The following is a 22,902-nucleotide window of genomic DNA, read 5'->3' as shown; positions in this document are numbered from 1 at the left end:
TCTCTCTCACACCCACACCAACTTTTTCTGAGAAACTATGAATTAGAAATGAGAAATTGATAAAATTAGAATTAAATTAGAAAAGGAAACATAAAAGCTTAATGAAGAAAACTCCTTGAAAACTAGATTTGGACAAATGGAATCAAATGGTGTTATAAAACATTAAGATATAATAAAACTAGGAAAAAATAGATAAGAATCTGAAACATCTTATTTTAAAAAACTGAAATAATCTAGGGAACAGATCAAGGAGAGATAATATAAGAATAGTTAGATTACCTGAAAGTTATGATAATAAAAAGAATTTGGATATAATTACTGGGAATTGCTAAGGAACATTGCCTGAAATTCTAGAACCAGAAGATGAAGTAGAACTAGAAAGAATCCACAAACTACTACGAGAAAGAGATCCTAGGAAGAAAACTTACAGGAATGTTGTAAACAAGTTTTGAAGTTCGTAGGCTTAAGAAAAAATCTTGCAAACAACAAGAAAAACATTTAAATGATGCAGAAAAAACAATCAGTTTTTCAGATCTAGTAGTTTCTACACTAAAAGATTCTAGATCTTGAAACATTATATTTCAAAAATGAAAGGAGAGAGACTTGCATCCAAGAATAACTTACCTGACAAAATTGAGCATAATCCTGAATTTTAAAAAAGGCTATTTGATGCACTAAAAGACTTTCAAGTATTTTTAACAAAATACCAGAACTAGATGGAAAATTTGATATAAAAGATCCAGAAAAATGTAAGGAAATAATTAAAGGCTGAGACACTAATAAAGATTAAAGTATCTACTTATAATACATAAAAATGTTATCAGTGTTATTAAAACTGTTATAATTACTAAGACATTTTGAAAGAAAGATTATTGCTGAGTTGTAATGGGGTGATTCAAAAAATTATGTAGAAAAAAGCAAAAAGTAACAATTGTCTCATAAAAACAGGACATGAAAGGAAGAAGTAATATAGAAGAAACAGGTCGGGGTGGAGGACTGGTAATATTGGAAACTTACTCTTATCTGGGTTGAAGAAGATACAAAATGTACATCTGAAGAGCTTTAGAAGTCTTCTGAACTTCTAGAGAAGTGAGAAAACTATGGGATAGAAGAGGGAAGGGATTTTTATAAGGCTATATAGAATAAGATTAGAATGCTAGGAGGAAAAGATAAAGCAAGGGATTTTAGAGAGGCGAGTAAAATAAGAAATAAAAGGGTAAGAGTAAAAGATAAGGTAACAGGTATAGAGTAAAAAGAGAGGCTAAAAAGGAAAATAGTGGGTAAAAATATGATGGAGAGAAATTCACAAATAGCAATTAGAATATTGTTCAAATCTATAAGAATGTGAGTCATTCTCATATTGGTCATATTAACAGGTTTCCAAAGAAGAAATCAATACAACTCATAGACATAAAAATGCTCTAAATCATTATTGATTAGAGAAATGCAGGTGAAAATCACCTTGAGATATCATTTTGCACCTCATCATATTTACTAAATGATAGAAGAGGAAAGTGACAAATGTTGGAGAGGGTATGAAAAAATTGGGACATTGATTAATTATTGGAATTGTAAACATTATTTAACTATTTTCGAGAGCAATCTGGAAATATGCCCCCAAAGTTATTAAATTACTTTATTAAATCCTTTGACCCAGCAATGTGTCAGGGAATCCAATGATTCCTGCAGATTTTGGAGTCTTGTATCAGTCTTATCATGTGTTAGGGAATCCAATGATTCCTACTGGTTTTGAGATTCTGCAACAGTCTTATCAACAATTTTTCATCTTAGGGAATCCAATGATTCCTGCTCTTTTTTTTTTTTTTTTTTTTTTTTTTTTGATTCCTGCTCTTTTAAGTCCTGTACCTGTCTCATTATCAGCCATGCTCTTTCAGTGCTAAATGTTTCTTGAGTCTCCTCCTTTGCTTTGAGATTTTTTTCTCTTTTTCTGCCTCTCTCCAATGGACAATGAATACAGCTTGTTGGTATCCATCTGATTCCTTCTCCATCTGTAGAGATACAAGCAAACCCCCTTCCCCAAGAAGGCAACCTATCTGGTCCTTTCCATTTACCACTTTCTAGATCTTTCCACATCACCTGGCAATTATATTGGAGTTGCTCACTCTGGACACTGCCCTTCTGTTGGGTTAAAAAGACTATATTCTCCCCCATTGTAATCCCTTTCTCCCATCTGATTGCTTTTTGGCTGATTGATCATATGAGAATATTGAACTTCTAAAGACTTTCTGGGTATAAACTCAGCTGCCATCATGCCCCACATTGGGCGCCAAAATATAGTGTTCTTGTTCGTTTTTTTTTTTGTTGTTTTGTTTTTTTTCCCCCTGAGGCTGGGGTTAAGTGACTTGCCAGGGTCACACAGCTAGAAAGTGTTAAGTGTCAAAGACTAGATTTGAACTCGGGTCCTCCTGAATTCAAGGCTGGTGCTCTATCCACTGAGCCACTTAGCTGCCCCTCTTGTTGGTTTTCTAGAGGTATTGGAGAAGCCTTTGTTTCAGTAGAATAATCACCTCAAAAATAGCCGGGTGTTAAATCCAAATTCTTTATTATCTCCTTCACAATCTAGTTTCCTTGCCTGGGGCCTGGGCTAGCTTTCTTGGAGGCCTTCTGGAGTTTTGGTTTCAGTGGAGAAGTAAAGGAGGAGAGGCTTGCCACCACAGTGGTGTGCGATGGAGTGAATCTCTCTCCTTGGATCCAAGAGCTTGAGCTCCTGCCTCCAGTCCTCTGTCTTCTCTGAGTCTGGCCCTGCTGAATTTGTCCCAGTTTATATGCTCTATTATAATTAGATCATTTACAGTATACTGAGTATAAACCAATCATGATGTTTATACTGAGTATAAACCAATTTATGGTAAGATTAAATCAATCATACTGAACTAGAGAACTATTAATCACCATGCTAAACTAGATAAGCATTGTCTTATAAATTCTACTGACATTAGCACCTTGTAAGAATCCTTGTTTCAAGTACAGAGCTCTGGCCCATAACAAAGAGCAAAGTGACAGAATCAGAAGACTATTACAAACAGTAACAGCATATATTAAGAATGACTTTGAGTGAACAGGTTATTTTGTGTATTAAAAATACTCAAGTTAACTATAAAGGACATGTGAAGAAAGATGCTTCCTGCATCCAGAGAAAGAGCTGATAAATAGAAGTTTGTATAGAATAATTTTACATATGTATACACATACATATATATGTGCACATATACATATGTGCATATAAACATACACACACACACACATATATATATACATATATACACTTATTTGTGTCTAATGGTAGTCATCTCTAAGGTTGTGAGGGAGGGGATAGAAGAAAATAATTTACATGCAAATTTTGTTGCATGTTTTAAAGGAATAGCACAATGTTCATAGTAAATTCGCAGTTTCCTGTACAATGATCTTTTTTATTGTGTTAAGTTATTGAAATGCTTATTTTATTCCATTAATTAAAAATTAAATTTAAAAAAGGACAAACCCATTTGGGAGCATGTTAAGACATAGATCTCAGGACATGGCAAGTTCACCACCAATGAGCATCTGCTCATTGAGAGGACATGAGCCTATTCTGAGAAATTTCTTTAACTAATGATTTTTGCTACCTCCATGCTAAGTTCCATTGTTTTATTTACTGCTAAAGAAATGATTGGTTTACAATCACTGTTTAAATTTCAGTGCCCTTAGTAAAGCCCTCATCAGCTGATCCAGGCTAACTCTTCTGATTGATCTGGGGGTAAGTGGGAGGGGAACAGTTTCTCCTCACTCTAGACCAACTAGAAGATTGATGAATACTCCTTTTCATCTTTCCAATCCTTTCATGTGATGCAATTTTAATATACAATTGAAATTTCTGGCTTTTTAAATCCAAAAATGTAAATGTCAAACTATTCCTATAGACATTCAATTGTTAACAATTGTTATTGTTAAGTTTTATGATGCTTTACCCCCATATTCTTAGGAAAGAAAGAAGACAGTCGATTTATTAATCTGCTGCCATAAGCTTTTAATCACCATAACTCCATGTCCAATGATAGTAGAGGAGAGAAGTCTTTTCTGGAACAGTTAGAAGAGTACCTCAAAGAAAGCTATTTCTCCACAGATCCTCCCTTAATTATATAAGTATATATGTGGGGGTTCCCTCTGCCTTCTGTGTCCAATCATCATTTACATGGTCCCCCATCATTGGTATTGAAGTGGAGGCACTGTGCCATCTTAACAAGATGCATGTCACCCAATAGAGAACCAAAGTACATGTCTATCCCAGGAATTATGCCCTCATACTGAGAATAACTGATTGTCACATAAAAGATGAGGAACTCCAATTGTGATTGTGAGGTCCTGGGTAACAAAATTTTGCCATCACTAATTTGTACTTCTGGGCCTTTATTTCTGTTATTTCTGCCCACCTTTTAATGTTCAGATATGTGTTTAGGAAACAGAAAGAGGTAGTATATATATATATGGAGAAAGAAAAAGCCCATAGAACTTGGTCAGAAATCAAAGATGTCAACATAATCCACTGCATCCAGAGCCATTACCAGTCATGCTGACTTTTCTTGCTGTTGGACTTTCATGACTCTGGAAAAGAGAGTGAAGTTGATGACTTTGTGAAACTCTGCTTCACTTAAATCCAATTCGTGCCTAAATCAAGACATTATACTGTCATTGGTCCTCTTTGAAAATGGAAGAACAAACAACAACAATGAGATAGGAACAGACATTCAAATTAGAAGATCTGAGTTCAAATCCTGCTCCAGAGTCTAATAAGCTGAATATTGTTGAATAAACTAGTTAACTTCCTGGATCCTTAATTTCCTTCTACATAAAATGTGGGAATTAGAGTTGATAATGATCACTAAGGCCCCTATGTTGTATGATGTCCTATGGTACAGAAAGAATTTGTAGATGTGTTTACTGAACTACTGACTCTGATTTTTGAAAAATAATTGAGATCACAGATTGAAGCATTCTATTTTATTTTTTGTTTTCTAATTTTTTCAAGTTTTTTTTTAATTTGGATCTGTCATCTTTTATGATGTGATTAATTTGGTAACATGCTTTTTATGTTTGAACATGTATAACCTATTGATTCCTGTCTCAGGGAGGAAGAAAGTATGGGAAGGAAGAGAAAATTTGGAACTCAAAATTGTATTTTATTTTAGTTTTCAATAGTATTTTATTTTTCCAAATATATGTAAAGATAATTTTCAACATTTATTTTTGTAAAAGTTTGTGTTCCAAATTTTTTATCTTTCCCACCCTCTCTTACCTCGCCCACTCCCAAATAGTAAGCAATTTAATACAGATTAAATGTATGCAATTCTTTTAAACATATTTCCTTATTTGTCATGTTGAGCAAGGAAAAAAATCAAACAAAAAGGGAAAAAAACATGACATAGAAAACAAACAACAAGAACAAAAAGATGGAAATACTAAGCTTTGATCCATATTCAGTCTCTCTGAATGCTGATAGCATTTTCCATCCCAAGTCTATTGGAATTACCTTGGAGCAGCATATTGTTGAAAAAAGTCCATCATAGTTGATCATCACGTGATGCTGTTATTGTATACAATGTTCTCTTGGGAACCCAAAAGTTTTTTTTTAAAAGAATGTTAAAAATTGTTTTTACATGTAACTGAGAAAAAAAATATTATTTTTTAATGGAGGAAGAAAGAGGCTCTATGGGGAAATGACTATTTGTTTAAGGGGAAAAGTTTTCCCCTCCTTTTTTTGGTTTGATTTTGATTTCTGGCAAAATTCTAGTACCTAATAATTCAAGGGAGAGCTCGTAAATATCTAGGAGAATAGTGTTGATCAATGCCAGCTAGCAGGGATCTATCAGGAAACAATTCATTACAGATCCAGGCCATCAGTTTTTGATAGAACCATTAGTTTGGGAGGTTGTGGGTGCCATAGATGTCATTCTTCTGGATCTTAGTAAGGAGGCATTTTACAAATGTAGGAGACATGGAATTAAGAAAGAGATAAAGAACTAATTTCAAGAGAGGTAGTACACATGGAGAGAAAGAAAAAAAAAATCAGGAGAGAACACAATAAATATTTAGGAAATGTTCAATGAACAAATGAGTGAAGTATGCAATTATTATAAGCAGAAAAGAATGGTTTTAAAATTATAAATAGTTACAAAGCCCTCAAAAGGAGAGAGTAAATTAGACCATTCTGACTGAGGGAATAAAACAAAGTGGGATCAAAGAAGGCTTCTGGAAATTGGCATTTTAATTGAATCTTGAAGAATGAGCACATTTCCAACAAATAGAAGGTAAAGTTTGGATATGGAGCAAGATGGGAGAGGGAACTCCAAATGAAAATAGAAATGCCCTTTTAGTTTTGCCTAGAAAAAACTATGAATGGAAGCAAGGAGTTGAGGTTCAGAAAGTAACAGCTAGATTTAGCTGGATCATATGCATGAAGTCTGGAGAATAAGCTATACATGTAAAATGAAGTAAGATTTTAGAACATTTCAAATTCTAAGCTGAGTAGTATGGAACTACTAAAGCATCTTTCTTCAAAGTTACTATGATTTTCTTATCATTAAATCTAATGATTTCCTTCTCTGTGTTCATCCTCCTTGACCTCTCTATAAGGTGGGATGTTATTGACAGCTTTTTCCTACTTGCTACCCTCTTTCTCATTCCTCCATTGCTTTTTGTGACATTACACTCTAATAGTGATCCTCCTTATCTAAATGTTCCTTTTCAATCTTTTTGTTGTTATTAACTAACATCTTTGTTCTGCCTTTATGGGTGCTGCTGCTGATTCTGCCTTAGATATATTAAGTATGAGGTAATGGGGGTCATTTAGGTAGATATTTAGAAATGAAGACCTGGATCTAGGAAGAGAGAAAGGAACAAAAAATAATGAGTTAGCTATTATCTGAATGGTGGTGGTTGTAGAATCCTTGAGAATGAGTGAGATTGCAAAGGAAAAAGAAGAGTAAAGCCCAGGACAAATCTCTGGAGAATAGTTCAGCTAAGGCATTAGGAAGAAAAGAGGAGTGAGCAAAGGATATGAAAAAAGAGGCATCAGAGAAGTAGGAGGTGAGTGAGGAAAGTGAGTCTTTTTAAAGCCAGGGCATGAGATGGAATAAAGACAAGGAAGAGTCAACAGTTATCATACTGCTGTAGTTTCCTTTATCATTCTCTGTTTTGTCATGTCTTCTCTCATGTTTCTCCTGGTACCTGGAGCAAAATTCTACTTCATTTCTGGTAAGCTATCTACCTCACCACATTTTGTTGGGAATAGAGGCAGATCTTGTTGATGAAAAAGATTTACAACCTAATGAGCAGAAATTAATGAGAACATGATGGCAAATTGATCAGTATTAATCCCAGCAACTTCTGTCTTCTTTATCCTCATCCCCTCTCCCCCAGATTATTTCTCTCTAAGGTTTAAACTTTGGAGCAGGAAAAGAAGAGGAGTGCTTTTTAGTTGAATAAATTTTAATAGCTGATTCCTTTTCTTTCTTTCTTTCTTTCTTTCTTTTTTTTTTTTTTAATTTCAAGTGGCTTCTAATCAGTTTGATTTCTATTGCTTAAATAAAACAATGAGGAAATAGTTACCCACGCAAGGAAGTTTGTGTATATAGCAGTGTGGTTCAATGAAAAGAGTTCTCTAGTCAGAAGATCTGAGGTCAAATTCCAACTTTTTTCTTTGCAAGCTGTGTGACCGTGGATAAGATATTTCCTTTCTAGAATTTAATTGTCTTCCCTGCTAAATGAAAAAATCAACTCAATAATCTCTAAAGCTTCTGCTGTTTTTCAGTCCTATTACTGACTTACTGATTGGGTAATGGTATATAAATTACTTAAACCTTCCAAACAGGTTTCCTCACTTGTAAATGGAGCTAATGATATCTTTCACACTTACTACCCAGAACTATTGAGAGGATCCAATAAGATGCCCATGTAAGTATTTTGGGAAGCATCCAACCCTATGAAACATAAATTGTGGGTAACACACTTTAGAAAGCTGTGTAAATATTATCTATATACATTATCTCCTGTGATAAAGTGTTAATTTATAGTGATAACGAGAAATAATAATAATAATCATAATAATAATGGAAACTCATTTTTTTGTTTAAATGAGGCATGGCTGCTCCTTAGTAAAATGTGGGTTGCTTGAGGAAAAGAATTGTTTTCAGTTTTGTCTGTGTCTCAAGTATCTAACACACTACCTGGCATTTAGTAAGCACTTAATAATTGCCAAATGCTGACTTTTAAGAGATTCCAGGAGCCATCTAGTTTTGACTGAAATTGACCAGGAAAAGGCCCAATCTTTCTTCCTAATAATTAATAAATAATAAATGTAGCATTTTATTACCTTTTGTGCTTAATCTTGAATGAGATGAGTAATGAATAAGAGAGTTCCAAGTGTAATTTCTCTTTCAGAGCCAACTAGTAAAAAGAATGGAACTGTCTAGGAAAGAAGTCACAACTGGAATCTTTGAAGGCTACCTTGTTATTCAACACTACCTTTGGCCATTTTCTCCTCTCTTGTTAATAGCAAAATCCTCAGAGATGTTCAACTCAATGCCCATTTTCTTTAGGATAGGTAGCATTAGCCAAGTAGAAAGTAGAAAGAGCTTATAACAGTTATTTGAGGGCTGAGAACCTATCTGGACTGGATTCCTGGTTTTGAGCTTTAGTATCTCCATGATCTTGAGTTAGCCCTTTCTCCTTTCTGAGCCTCAGTTTCTTCTTCTGTAAAATTAAATGGTTGGACTACATGTCACTCTGAATTCCCTTCTAGATCTAAATCTTGTGATTATAGCTGAAGACAATAATCTCAGATCCTGAAATTCTGATGAAGCTTTTCTTGAATACCTCCCATCAACTTTATTAATGTCTTATATCAGACTTTCCTGGTCCAATAAGATATTTTGGTCATTGTTTCAGGAAAGAAAGTTATATTCTACTTTCACAACATGTTGAAGAGCATGGACAAGATGTGAAGATTTGGTCTATAGGGGCCATTAGAATGCAGTGTCAAGAAAGAACAAGGTGCTTGGAATTTCTTTCTCATTAAACACCATCTCTTAGTCATCTCCCCAGGGGGTCACTGCAGGAGAGCTGCCTACATAAACTACTCCTGTGCAGGAGTAAACATGAGTGTACAGTCACAAATAGTGACTGGGCGAAGAGCATGGAGAGTTTAACTTTTCTCCTGTATGTTTATCGTGATTACTCTCATTTGTTTATAGGAAGCAGAAAGCTTGAGATGTCCCTCAGGAGGTGGGCAGAGCCATATGGTTAGGAGGGCTGTTTGGGGAGAGAATGTTTGGTTAATTTCAGTCAACACATGGTCCTCTTGTAGTCATTATTTGTCATTTCGAGCATTGTTGTTGATATTCAACTCTCGAAATAAATAACACCAACTGGAAACATTTATGACTACTTCAGAAAAGAGGTACATTTTCAAGCTGCTAGGATCCAGCTGGAGGCTTTCGTTTTACTCTACAATCTGTTGGGATATGCCTAGACTCTGTTTCTCCCTGTTCACACATCTGAGTCCAAGAAATTGAAACCTCCATTGAATCTATGTTCAACTATTTTTTCACCCAAGGATGCCCCAGAATGCCTTCTTTTTTTATCAGAAGAAAATATTAATTGGTTAGTTTCTTAGCATGTATCAGTATTTACTAACTTCACCAATATTTCTCTTCTTACCTTTGTAATAGAGATGATTTATGTAATGATTCTCCAAGGCTAGGATAGGAGTTACTATTACTATAAAACAGACACTTCAGTAGATCTGAGAATTATAGGATCCAGAATTTAAAACAGGAAGGGACCTTTTACATCCCCTCATTTTACAGATGAGGTAATTGAGGCCCAAAGGATTAAATCACTGTCTAATTTAGATGGCAAATGTCAGAAGCAGGATATGAATTTAGGTCTTCTGAAACCTCCACATGGTGCAGATCCCAACCTATCTGTGTCAGTCTATCTTATGAGATTCTGTTTTATGTCCTCCTAAACTTCCTTGAGAGGGCATCTAATTTATTATAGATCAATTAATCAACAAGCATCCATTAAGTGCTTATTGTGTTTTAGGCATCATAGTAGGCATTACAGATGTAAAGACAAAGACAAAAAAGCAGCCTCTGACCCTAAGGAGCATATAATTTAATGGTTTCTATGTCCCTTAGACCTCTATCCCTTTCTATCTATTCATGCAGTTCTACCCTCATTAAATCCATCCTCATTTCTCACCTAGACTATTGCAATGACTTCCTAATTTGTTTCCCTACCTCAAGCCTCTCCTAAAATCTATTTGCCAAACTGAATTTCCCAAAGTGGAAATCTTAGCCAAAGTTTCACTGCTTGATTAATTCCAATGGCTCCCTATATTCAAATATTTTCAAAGTCAAATACAAAATTCTCTGCTTGGCATTTAAAGTCTTTCCCAGTATTATCCTAACCTATCTTCTCAGTCCTATTACTCTAATGAATTCTGACTGGCCTTCTAGTTTTTCATTTTTTTGTCTTAGTAATGATTTGTCTTTCCATCTCTCAGAATCCCTAATTTCTCTTGTGGACCAGCTCAAGCACCACCTTTCACATGGAGCCTTCAGGTTTTTCCAGATGCTAGCTCCCTCAAACTCTCCATTTATATCTGATGTATACACCTGGAGCCCAATGACTGTCCCTCATTTGTTCCTTGTTTCTGTTACATTTTTTCATTCATATATATACACACATATAGTATATATATATATATGTATATATATATATATATATATATATATATATATATATATATAAGAAATATGTCTAAGATATGCAACCTTTTAGACAGGTTCTCTCATGAAACTTTTTATAATATAGGACAACCAGTTCATGCCCAGGATCAGTCCATTCCAATATATAGAGTGATCTTCAGCTCCAAGTCTTCAGAGAATTTGGGGTTCTTTGACTCATAGCCCTTTAGGATTTCAGATTTGATTTTATTAACTACACAGTGTCTTGACAATCACTCTGCCCATTCTAGATACTAGCTGAATATGCAAACAGTATGATTTTTCTATTTTAACTGAAATTCAGAGTATTCCTGAAAATTCATGGAGTAGTTCACTTCAAAACCCATTTTTATTTGTTAGATTTTTTTTCTGGTTATACATATATACTTATTTTTAAATACATATTTCTTTATAAATCACATTGGGAGAGAAAAATCAGAACAAAAAGGAAAAACCATGAGAGAAAAATAAAACAGAAGAAAAAGAAAAAAAGTGAACATAACATGTGTTGATTTACATTCGGCCAAGACCCATTTATTAAGTACTTACTTTATACAAACCATACACAGATGCAAAACACCTTGCTCTCTAATATCAAGGAGCTTACATTTTAACTAGTTGGACAATGTGAAGAGGATATTCCAAGGGATAGGTTGCCTTCTAAGATGCATTTCAAAAATGGGTTCCCAGCCATTGAGGAGAGAGGAAGTACAGATTGAGGGAACGTAGAGCATTGACACCAATAAGTGAGACATAGTTTACAGTATGGGAATATGTATCATCTACCAGAGAATAAAAAGCCAGGTAATTCTAAAATAGAATTTTAATTGATATTTTTTCTTTTAATATCATTTTTATTTTGTCCAAGACCCTACACCCTTTCCAATTCCCAGAGGGTCATTTTTTATGATAAAGATTTAAACTCAAATTGTTAGGAACTATTTGAGTTTTAAAAGGTCCCATCCCACTTTGTGAGCCTCAGGGAAGGAGATGGCACCTGAGTTGGATCTTGAAGTGAGAGGGACTTTACCAAATAGAGATGGAGATTCCTCCAAGCAAAGTAATAGAGACTACAGAAGGAATGGACTGGTTAGGGATAGGGTTAAGTTAAGGGAGAGGTGCAGGTTTCAGGCAAATTAAGTAAAGGCCAAAAATATAAGTGGGATATAGTCCTTTAGCACTTATTTTAAGACTGGTTAATTTAGGATTATAAATTCCTAAATTTAGATCTAGAAGGGAACTCAGAAATTTCTTAAAAGATGAGGAAATCAAGGCAACAGGAAATGAGAAAACTTTTCTCAGATCACATTGGCAAGCATTAAAGGCAGAATTTAAAGTCACATCACTGATTCTAAGCCAATGCCCTTTCTAATGGATCATTCTAGTTTCAGTCCTTGTACATTGGATAAAGATTGGCATCCTGTGCCCTTAGAAAACAGGAGACAAGGTACAAAACTAAGAAATGGCCACTAGGACCATGGATTTTGAGGGAGAAATGGTTGTAGAAGTCATCAATTTAAATCTTATAAGCAACCTCCTGCTGAAAAAAACAAAAACAAAACAAACAAACAAGCAAAAAAACTATTATATTTGTAATGTTAATTACAATGGGTTAATGGGTTAAAATACTCATATCTACTGCTGGAAAAAAAAAATGTTTCTGTTCCTTTGGATTTAGTAAGCCCTGAATATTGAAACATTATATCCCTTGTTCATTCTGAATCATCTAAGAGATCTGCCTTCATCATACATTACTATTTCTTGAATTTTCTGCTGCCTTCATTTAAGTCTTCATCCTCTTTTTGAGAGGTTTTCTTGACTATCTTCTCAGGACAAACTTGTAAGCAACTCCCATAGAGAGTCAAGTCGATCTTCCCAAATCTCTTTGTGTGTTTTCTCCAGTTCTGCTCTTTGAATGACCAAATAAAAAATTAGAAAATAGAATCAATGCTCGTGTGCTGAAAGATTCTTTTCTTTCCTCAAACCTTACCTAATGCATAGAAGGAGTTTTTTTCTTAAAGAATGTTTTGGATTTCCCAAACTACTGTTTGGGAAAGTAGGTCATCTTTCCATTTCTAGCTCAAAGGAAAGGAGAGCTAAAATTTGTTTAATGGCTGCCTCCCTTGAATAGCCCTAACTATAGGAAAAATCCTATGGATTTATTAGAGGATAACTTTTATCTGGCCCTATTTAAAATTTGTTAAAATGAAATGGCAGAATGGGATTAAGAGAAAGCTGACCTCTGCTCCAGCTGGGCCCCACCTCAACCCCATCCCTGGGCTCCAAGATAATCCTATTTTAAGAGTCATTTAGAGTTTCCTGCTTAGGGAAGAATATATAAAATTGAATGCTCATCCAACTGAAAGACAAGAGTCCAATTTCTTCTAAGTAGCAGAGACAACAATGTTCATTTACCTCATTGACCAAAAATAAGTCATTCAGATTTTAGAGATTCATTTTCCTATCTGTAACATGGAGATAATAGTCTTTGTAGTCTCTATCCAACAGGGCTGTGAGGCTCAAACGAGGACATGTCTATAAAGCATTTTGCAAACCCTAAAACATCACATAATTGCAAATTGGTTATTCCTTGTACCCTGGTTATTCTCTATAGCTCTTTGTGGTAATTTTATCAACATGACTTTAGAGCCCGCTAAGAAAACAAGGGAAGATAAATCCCCAGTGTTCACAGTTGGGAAACAGTTAGACCTTGGTAAGCCCACGAAGCATCCTCTGAAACAAGAGTTTGGAGCACTCCAGGGAGGCTAAGTAAACATGAAATTCTACAAGTTTCTTTCCTTACGTGAGTGCCCCTGGATCCTGAAGATGAATAACATCTGTGGAAGCAGATGGCTTAATCAGGCTTCTGCATCCCCACTAAGTATCCTAGAATGTTAGAGCTAGAGGGGGCATTGGAATCATAAAGTCAAAACCTCTCAATTTATAAATGAGGAACCTGTGGTAGATGAGAGAAATTCTAGAAACATGACATAATTAAATTTCAGCCAAGTATTTTTTTTTTCTCTCCTTGCAGATACTATGAGGAGATGGGGACTGGAAGAAAGATAGATTTGTAACTGGTAGAGTGATTAGATCCCCAAAGTCATGGCCATTATAGAAGGAGGTTTCTGATAGGATTCCGCAGGTGTCTCTGTTTGCTCCTCTGTTTTTCAACATGTTTACTAACAACTTGGATATATTGATAGCTAGCATGTTTATCAGATTTGCAAATAGCACAAAGGTAGGAAGGATGGGTGATATTATGAATAAAAGGATCTACAAAGAACTTGATAATAAGATGTAAAGAAAAAAGTTCTGAATTTGAAATGAGTGTCTAGTTCTTCAACTTCTCCATGTCATCTTCAGAAATTTGCTTCCCTATTGTGGGTCTCAGTTTCCTTATCCATAAAATGGAGGAGGTTGAACGAAGCCATCTCTAATGCTTCTTCCAGCTCTAAGTCTATGAATCAAATTATTTATATATATATATATATATATATATATATATATATATATATACACACACACACACACACACACATACATACTATATTTATTTATTTATTTATCAGAATTCTTCATTTTAAAAGTATAGAATGGGGGGTGGGGGTGGATAAAGAATTCTGGAGATTTAAATGAACTCCAAGCTCACAGTGTTACATGACATCCCCAAATGTTCTACTAGTATACATGAATTAGGGGCATAGTGTGTGTGACAAGGGAAGTGATCTGCTGTATTCTTACAGTGTCAGTTGTTTCTGTGCTCTACATTTTTAGAAGATTATAGACAAGTTGGAAAGTGTTCAGGAGAATTCAACAAGGACAGTGAGAGAAAAGAAAAGTTGTAGAGAGGCAGTTTCTGGTTCCATATAAGGAAAAACTTCCAAACTAGAAATATCCAAGAATGGAATAGGTTAACACAGAAGACAATGAGTTTCCTGTTACTAAAGGACTTTGAGAAAGGGATAACTGTCCTTAAGTCAACAAATATTATCGAGAGCTCCTTGGTTAATCAATCAATTAAGAAGCACATCTATGTACTGTGCTAACTACTGGGAATAAAAAGATAAAAATGAAATAAATCCTGCCCCAAAGGAATTTATAATCTGTCAGAGGCAGCAAGATATTCAAATGTGAGCACACAAATACGCAAGGTAAATACAAAGTAATTTTGGAAGAGAAAGCACTAACAACTTATGGTGCCCCCCCCCCCCCAAAAAAAGAAAGTATCTTGTATGAAGAAGATGGCATTGATGCTGAGTATTGAAAGATAATAAGCAGGGAGGGGACAGTACATTCCGGGCACATGGCTTTGAGATGGGGAGACTGCCTGTACAAAGACATAGAGTAGTGGTTTGTGGGAGGAGATAGATAATGATTTTTCTTTTGACTAGAAAGGAACTATGGTACAATGGGAAGGATTCCTGTTTAGGAATCAGAGGTCTTGTAGTCAAATTATCTGTAACTTTTCTGGGTCTAAACTTCTTTAACTGCAAAATCAGAGGATTAAATCGGGTAACTTCTGCAGTCTTTTCCAGAACTAAATCTATGTCTCCGTGGTACTTTTTTGTTGTTGTTGTTGTTGTTGTTGTTGTTGTTGTTGTTTAGTTATCTAACATAGAACTTAAATTTTCCCCACTTTTCCATCCAGGAAAATTTTGCATGATCTCAGGTATTTAATTATATAAAATAGGTACATAAATAAAACATTTACTTATAATAAATCATGATTTCACAACCCCTAAATTCAGGAGACCCCACATGGGGTCACAAGCCACAGTGAGTGACAAGAAGGTGGAATCTACAGGCAATTCAAGCAGAACTGTCAAAGAGGTAGGGTAAGGCTGAATCCAGAAGAAAGTCAGAGGCTAAATAAATAGATCTGGAAGTTATATACATAGAGATGATGATTAAACCCATGGAACATGATAAAAATCACCATATGAGATAATGTAAAAAGAAGAGAAAAAGACTCAAGATGGCGCCTTTGTGATAAATCCATATAATTAGGAAATATGGCATGGGTAATGAGACAGCAAAGAATATCAAAGATACCAGATAGAGAAGAGAAGAGAAAGGAGAGGAGAAGAGGGAAGAGGAGGGGAGAGGAGAGAAGGAGAAGGGAGAGGAGGGGAGAGGAGAAGAGGAGAAGATAAGAAGAGAAGAGAGAAGAAAAGAGAGGAGAAGATAAGAGGAGAGGAGAAGAGAGGAGAGGAGAGGAGAAAAGGGGAGCGAGGGAAGAGCAGGGAAGAAGAGGGAAGAGGAGAAGAGAGAAGAGAAGAGATAACAGTATAAAGAAAACCTAGAGAGGAAAGAATAACCAAGAGGAGAAGGTGATCCATTGTCAAAGGCAGTCAAGAGGTCAAGGAGAATACAGATTGAGGAAAATCATGGGCTGATTCCATAATCATTGAGACTACTTCCAATTCTTATATTCTGAGCTGGAGAGGATAGATAACTTGGACAAGTATTAGAACTTATACTAGTCCTGAGGAGTCCTTGCTTCCAGTTGATCTTTTCTTTAACATTATATCCATGAGCATGGAATTATCAACTTCTAGAAGTTGATATAAACTTAAGACTCATCTGGCCCAATTTTTCATTTGATCAATAAGAAAAATGAGGTTCAGAGAGTTGACTTACTCAAGATTGTGCAAGTACTCCCTGGCAGTGCCAGGATTTGAATATGTTATCTAGTGAATCTTTCTATTTCCACACACTCTTTTGCATAGATACAATGAACTCTTTTATTTTGTTTCAAACTGTATTTCATGGACACTGTTTCATTATGGTCATTCAAGAGTGTGCCTAGTGTTTCCTATTACACAATGGTAAGCTATAAAGGTCATAAAGATTCCTTTTCACTAGAGACAAACTTTGGCCTTGGAGAGACTCTTCAAGAGCCAACTCCCTACCACCACCACCACAGATTACTATTATTGTTCAGTCATTTCCATCATGCCTGACTTTTCATGACCCCATTTGGTAAATATGCTAGAATGGTTTGCCATTTCTTTCTTCAGATCATTTTACTGATAAGGAAACAGGTTTAAGTGACTTGCCCAGGGTCACACAAGGAGCAAATCTCTAAGTTGATTTGAACTTGTGCTTTCCTGACTCTAAACCTAATGTTCTATTACTGCACCATTGAGCTACCTTAGATCTAAGATATACATATCTTAGTGTATATATATATATATATATATATATATATATATATATATATATATATATATATATGTATACACACACACACACACATACACACACACTATCCACTGTGCCACCTGGTTGCCCCCAGAACCATAGATGGGTGACTGGATTGATATAATTCATTGGAAATTTACCCTTTTCAGGATATGCCCAGGAGGACTCATGATGATCATATCAAATTTTAAAGGTTGGGTTCAAGAGCAGGGCTATACAGATTACTTGAAAGAATCAGTAATTTTTATGGAGTTTCCTTAGCCTAGTGGATAATGAGCTGACTAAGGAGCCGGGACAACTTGGATTCAAGTACCACTTCTAACACATAGAGGCTGTGTGATCCTGGGCAAGTAGTTTAACATTCCTACATTTCCTCAAAAGTATAAATTGCAGCCAGCTCTTCAACAATGAGATGATTCAAACCAATTCCAATTATTCCATGATGAAGAAAATCATCTACACCCAAAAAAAGGACCATGGGAGCTGAGTGTGGACCACAACATAGCATTCTCACTCTTTCTGTTGTTTGCTTGCATTTTGTTTTCTTTCCCAATTTTTTCCCCTTCTTGATTCTATTTTTCTTGTGCAGCAAGATAACTGTATAAATATGTATACATATATTCGATTTAACATATATTTTAACATATTTAACATATATTGGATTACCTGTCATTGTTGTTTCTTCATTCTATGGTTTTAAAAAAGGAATATTATTTCAAGAAAATATGTAAAATGTATAGCTCTTAAAGAGCCCACTTTTAGAGTGACTATTAGTGGTATTTCATGGGTTTGATGAAGTCACATCTTTCAAGTATAATTCAAGCCTCTAATGAAGCAATATCTGTCATAAGAAAGTGAAGATAAAATTTTGTTGAAAACAAACAAAAAATAATCATAAAGAACTGATTGTGCTTTATTGGGAAAATAAACAATGAGATATAAAGATACTTGGTACATGAGTTAATGTTAACGACTCCTCTACATCATGTAACAGATCACGGAATAGATTTATTGAAACTGGAAGAACAATGAAACCAGAAAAAAGAAAAAGCAATTAATTATAGCTATGATGGGGGGGGTTGTGATATAATTATAATATATATATAATTATATATAATATATAATATAATATATGATTATGAATGATTTGAAAAATGTATTGTTGTATGAATTAAATTGAGTTTTTCATTTAAAGCTTTACTAAAACCATTATTAAAAGTTTCAGTGAACCTTTTGAGATTTGAAAATCTTTATCTGATTATATTTTATTTTTAAGAGAATAGATAATCACTGGAGTTGATTGAACAGAAGGATCATATGATCAGATTTGTCCTTAAGGAAAATGTTTTAGGAAATTTTTCTCTCTGAAGTTTTGACTCAATTGAGGAAATAACAAAGACTGATAAATGTATATAACATCATTTATTCAAAACTAGGAGATAAACAAATTTTGGTTGTCTGGGAATTCTTTTTTAAAAAATCTCATTGAAAACTTATAGACTATATTAATTGGGGAATAATCAAATGAATTATGTAATGGAATGTGATGGAATATTATTGCATTATAAAAAAAAAAAAAACTATTGAAGCAATTGTTTCAGGAAAACCTGGGAATACTTGTATGAAAATTTCAAAAAATTTGCAAAAAATGCAAAGTTAAGTGTGCAGAATGAGTAAGAATGTTTTTTATCCCTAATATTTGATTTATTTGAAAAACATTCTCCTTGCTACAATTGGGACAAATATTCTTATGTTTTCTTCTAGTGTTATTTTGGAAAGCTTAGTCTATTTTCATGTAGTTTTACTCTTGTTAAATTAGACTCTTTAAACAACCCTACAGAAAGGAAATATATACATTATTTTTATTATTTCTATTATTAATAGCCTAAATTTAAAATAAGTCTGAATGAAAATCATTTATTTACATTCATATTTATGCTGATATATTTAACTTGGTCTTCTCCTTTAGTAAAATATAGGAAATATGCTTTGTGAAAACCTTTTTTTCTAATTTTTATTATTTCAAATGTGAATTCAAGAATATGTGTCAAAATCTTGAAAAAAAAGTTGCTAAATCATATAAAGTGAGTCATTGCAGCAAAATGAGGACAAATTACATTTTTTAGGATGGAAAAAGTTATGTTTTGTTGGATAAATTGATAAATTTAATTAATTTACTTTATATCAAATAAGTCCATCATTATTGCTCAACTCAGTGACATATTATATCTGTTGTCTAAGACCAATTTAGTTATTATCAAATTGACTTAAATGGTATTAAAGGTGATCCACAGCAACTAACAAAACAATTTGTCAAGCCATACACATATTTGATTGATCAATCTTTGGAGGGTATGACAGTCCTTTCAAGTTCTGTATCCTTGAGGTTCTGAAGAGGAAAGAAAAGGAAGAAGGAGAACTCACAGAGGCACAGAATCTCAAAGTAGCAAGGGACTACAGAGATCACCTACCCTAGTGATCACCTGAGCACAAACTTTATCCCTAACAATGGATTTCCCTTCATCTCCCTCACTGTTCTATCTTAAAGCAATGTGAGTCCATGAACTATTGTAATATTATGTTGATTGGTATTGAGAGGTCAAATGCAAGACTAGAAAAGTACACATCACCTATCACAACTCAAAGGAAGGAAAGAGAAAGCATCAAAGGTTGTAGACATAGCAAGGAAGGAAAGGGGTAAGGATAGCAAGAATGGGTAGGGTCCGTGACAGGAACATTTACACTTTGGAAATTGGTTATAAATCAGGACTTAATTTCCTATTTTATTTAAACAAAAAGACAGAGACAGACAGACACAAAGACAAGACAGATAGAGACAGAGAGGCAAAGACATATACACAAAGAGACAACACAGAAAAAGACACAGATAGAAACAGAAAGGCAGAGACAGAGAAAGAGATAGAAAGATAGAGACAGAGGCAAAGACAGACACAAACAGAAAATCAAAGAGACAGAGGCAGAATAAAAGATAAAGAGACAGAAGCAGACCCAGAAAAACAGAGATAGGGAGAGAGAGATGGAGTGAGGTAGTTCTTAGAAAATGATTTCTCCCTCCTTTCTGGTATGGGGTTATGCAAAAATCCTGAAGTCCGAAAATCCAGGTTTTATCCTTAACTCCAGTAGTAGTCACCTTCATGAGCCTGCATAATTTTTTTTCCCTCTTTGAACCTCAATTTTCTCATCTGCAAAATGAGGATCTTATAACTATTATGAAGAAATTGCTTTGTGTGTATATATACACATATATATACATACATATATGCATATATATGTGTGCAATACATACATATATATATATATATATATATATATATATTTAAAAATCTTAAAACTGTACTAAGATTTTGGAATATCCTCTATAATACAAATATACATGTGCAAACATATAAATACAAATGCATGCATGCATACAGACATGGTGAAACATCATAGAATAAAAGGATAATCCTATTCCTGCTTCTGCCATATGCAGACTGTGTGTAACCAGGGATAAATCATTTCCTCTCTCATTGCCCTCAGTGCTTTCTTGGAGAAGAGAAGGCCCCAAGCCTAGGAATCCCCTACATCAATCAAGTCAGAGCTTCTCTATTTTTGCATAGATGGGTATAAGCATGTCTATTATTTATTTGCCTATTCATCCATCTGTCCATCCATCCATTCATCAATATATCTATCATTAATCTATCCATTATTTATCTATCCAATATATAATGATAAGAGACAACTAGATACTGCATATTTAGAACACTAGAATCAATTGTGTTCAAATTTTATTTCAGATATTTATTAATTGTGTGACGAAGCAAGTAACTTAACATCACTGTACATATTTATCAATTTATAAAATAATACATACCTCATGGAACTTTTGTGAATTACATATTGGAAAATCTATATGAAGTATTCACAAACATTAAGGTATTTTGTAAATTTATGATCAGAATGATGTTTCCAAGATAATGAAGTGTTTCATTGAAGAGTTAACCGAAACTATTAGGCGTAAGACATTCTTGCATGCTCTTGAATCTAGCAGCTAGAGCTAGTTCTAGTTCCCGTTTCACAGATCTCATTTCCCATAGTTGTAATATTGAATGGATTTGTGTTGGATAGGAAATGCATTTCAGAACTTGTTTAGATCCTTGTATCTGAAATGGTTCCAATGAAGGAAAGGAGGAGGAAGGATGCTCTCTTTGTGAGAGGAATGGAAAAGAGGAAGTCTTTTCTATAAGTTTGCCTTATTTCCCCAAACTAAATTGAGGAGAAAGCCTAAATCAAATGCTTTCTGAATGAAACTTTATTTTCACTTTCCCTGGTTCTTGGAAAGTTTAAAGCTATTTTCTTTTTCTTTTTTTTTTTTTTTTTTAACATTTCCACTAAAAAATGTTTATTATTATTATTATTATTATTATTATTATTATTATTATTATTATAGCTTTTTATTTACCCAATATATGCATGGGTAATTTTACACTGACAATTGCCAAGCCTTTTGTTCTAATTTTTCCCCTCTTTCCCTTCCCTATTCCCCCAGATGGCAGGTTGACCAATACCTGTTACATATGTTAAAGTATAAATTAAATACAATATATGTATACATGTCCAAACAGTTATTTTGCTGTACAAAAAGAATTGGACTTTGAAATAGTGTACAATTAGCCTGTGAAGGAAATCCAAAGTGCAGGTGGACAAAAATAGGGATATTGGGAATTTTATGTAGTGGTTCATAGTCATCTCCCAGAGTTCTTTCACTGGGTGTAGCTGGTTCAGTTCATTACTGCTCTATTGGAACTGATTTGGTTCATCTCATTGTTGGAGAGGGCCTCGTCTATCAGAATTGATCCTCATATAGTATTGTTGTTGAAGTGTATAATAATCTCCCCGTTCTGCTCATTTCACTGAGCATCAGTTCATGTAAATCTCTCCAAGTCTTTCTGAAATCATCCTGCTGGTCATTTCTTACAGAACAATAATATTGCATAATATTCATATACCACAATTTATTCAGCCATTCTCCAGTTGATGGGCATCCACTTAGTTTCCAGTTTCTGGCCATTACAAAAAGGGCTGCCACAAACGTTCTTGCACATACAAGTCCCTTTCCCTTCTTTGAGATCTCTTTGGGATATAAGCCCAGTAATAACACTGCTGGGTCAAAGGGTATGCACAGTTTGATACCTTTTTGATGAAAACTGTTTTTTAAACAAAAATGTTTTAAAGTCTTTTAGCCTTCTGTGTTCCACCCTATGTTTTTCATGATTTCCATGATCTTGTTTGGGTTGTAGCTTGAAAAAATAAAAACAAAAACAAAAACAAAAAACAAAAAAATCAAAGTTTAAATGCTGTATCTAAGGGGCCGCTGGTAAATTTTTAAGAACCAGCTTTAACATTTGTACATTTGTGTTTAATCTGCAGTATTAGCATTTCTTCATCATCTTCTTCAGTCTAGACAATCAATAAAATAGGAAATAAAGTCCTGACTTATGACCAATTTCTAAGATTTAAGTGCTCATGCTGAGGTATATACATACACACACACACACACACACACACACACACACACACATATATATATATATATATATATTAACAATCTCAGTTCAAGGTGGACTCTCCATGGCTATCTCAATTTCCCTATTTGTAAAATTGTCCAATTTTTTGTGTTTCCTGGGCCCTGTTTGCAGTCACCCCAGTGAAACTTCAAGACCTTCTCAGAATCTTGTTTTTAAATGTATAAGCTAAGATAGAAAAAATTACAAAAGAAATTGAACATATTGAAATATAGTTATCAATACCTGTGTGTATGTATTTTAAAACATGCTTCTGCACCCTAGGTTAAGAACCGCTAGATTAAATAATAATTTCTAAGATCCTTTTTGACCTAAATTCT

General features: G+C 34.3%; 1 protein-coding gene across 6 annotated transcripts in view; it reads left to right on the top strand.

Moving 5' to 3' along the window:
- The window catches only part of NRG1 (neuregulin 1), an 888,216-nt gene that overhangs the window by 566,221 nt on the left and 299,093 nt on the right, over positions 1-22,902 (top strand). The window lies entirely within an intron of this gene.

This window comes from Sminthopsis crassicaudata, chromosome 6, assembly GCF_048593235.1.
Source record: "Sminthopsis crassicaudata isolate SCR6 chromosome 6, ASM4859323v1, whole genome shotgun sequence".
In the NCBI taxonomy this organism is placed as follows: Eukaryota; Metazoa; Chordata; class Mammalia; order Dasyuromorphia; family Dasyuridae; genus Sminthopsis; species Sminthopsis crassicaudata.
This window is presented reverse-complemented; position numbering and strand designations above follow the sequence as displayed.